The sequence below is a fragment of the Martes martes genome, assembly GCF_963455335.1.
Source record: "Martes martes genome assembly, chromosome: 7".
In the NCBI taxonomy this organism is placed as follows: domain Eukaryota; kingdom Metazoa; phylum Chordata; class Mammalia; order Carnivora; family Mustelidae; genus Martes; species Martes martes.
The window spans coordinates 39,287,855-39,289,597 of record NC_137894.1 but is presented as its reverse complement, the minus strand read 5'-3'; positions in this window follow the sequence as shown (position 1 = coordinate 39,289,597).

Sequence of the window (1,743 nt, the reverse complement as noted above, 5' to 3'; positions counted from 1 at the left end):
GAGTGCGACCAGAGAGTCCCAGACCAGCCGCTGCCAGTCACATCCCGAGTCTTTACAGTGGCTGGGCAGTCACAGTCTTTGCAGAAAACACTGTATCTTTATTTCTCCTGGTCTCAGAACTCTCAGACTTGGCATCTCAAGTCTGAAAATTCTAAATGGAAAAACAAAACCGGAACAAAAGAAAATTCTAGATGAAGACCTTATTTGAATTCTGCAGTTATACTTGGAGGAGCAATGTTCAGATGTTTGGGATTTGTGTACTGGGCAATGACAAACAGCAGCGGCAGGGACAACAACAGGGGAATATAGATCTGAAGGTTTCATGTTTAATGTTTGGGGTTTTGTTGTTACCTGGATTTACAAAACAAACAAGAACAACGCCCTGTCATGCATAATGCGACTGAGTGATGGGCAAGTTCTCTTCCAGTTTTAGAGTCTGCAGGATGGCTTAGGCTGGGAAGAAGCACTGGTGGGTAAAGCCTGACTCCAGGTGCCCTGATTATTTGTGTTCCTCTGTCCTGCGTGTTGAGGAGCTAAGAGCAAGCGTCAAGGGATAGGGCTAGGGGTTATCGGTCTTTTTTTCTTACAACTTACTAGTTACTTCCTTTCTCTGGGCCAGGACTGAGTTTCATTCATGTCTGACAAATGCTCACTAGCCTAAGCAAGTGTCCAAAGACAGACCCTAGATCTTACGTCGGGGCACCTTGAGGTGCCGTCTTTGCTTCCGGAACCTCCCGTCACCTTCTCCCTGTGTTTGGGCAGGTTTCATTTTCTCTCTCGGCTCCAGGACTCACTTCCAGAGACCTTGTGAATCTGCCCGTTTGCTCTGGAAGTCCCTTCTCTTAGGGGACGTTTAATGTCACATTTTACCAGCTGAGGGGCTGGTTAGCCTTGGGGAAGAAGGGCTGAAAGGAGACCTGAAGGTTCTAAAGATGAACATTTCCTTTCTGTCCTGGCCCTCCCCTTCCCTTCCCCTTGAATGTCAGCCATTCTACCTCTGAAGCAATTCCTTGCCTTCCTTCTGCCTCCTTCCAGGCCCCTGTCATTTCCACCCTGAGCGACTGACAGCATCATAACTCCCCTCCCAGCCTTCAGACTCTCACGGTCCAATCCATTCTCTCCTGAAGCACGTATCTCTTCAAGTCCTCCTCTTGCTTGGAAACATTCACCGGTTTCCTCTCACCCTCAGGGGACCTGGCTATTCACTCTCTCTATGTGGAATGCCCATCCCCTCTTTCCTTCCTGGAAGAGGATTCACCTCACAGCCCTCCTCTGAGAAGCCATCCCAGACTCCTTTGGGTGGAGTCCGTCCCTTTCGTTCACTTCCTTCTTTGTGCTTCCACTGCCCCATAACTGAGAGAACTGAAGAGCTAGTGAGCTTTCCATGGGCTGAGCGCTATTCGAGCGCCTTCCACGGCATTGTCTCATTCTTTCCTCACAAGAGCTTTGTAGAGTCTGCACTTCCTTAGCTCCAGCTTAGTGGAGGACATGGCACACATCAGTGTGTGCGAGGTTACGTGGCTAGGGAGAGGTAGAAGCGGATTTGAACCTGAGCGGCCCAGACTGGAAGTTTTGTTCTTACCACATGGTTCTGTGCCTGTGAATCTCTGGGAAAGCTCTTCTCACATCTGACCGTTGTTTCTTTATATCTCTCCCATTAGATGGAGCAGCTTGAGGGCAGGAATACTCTCATTCATCCCTGAGACTTGGCTTGGAAGGACCCTGGGACCATAAAGCCTGGAT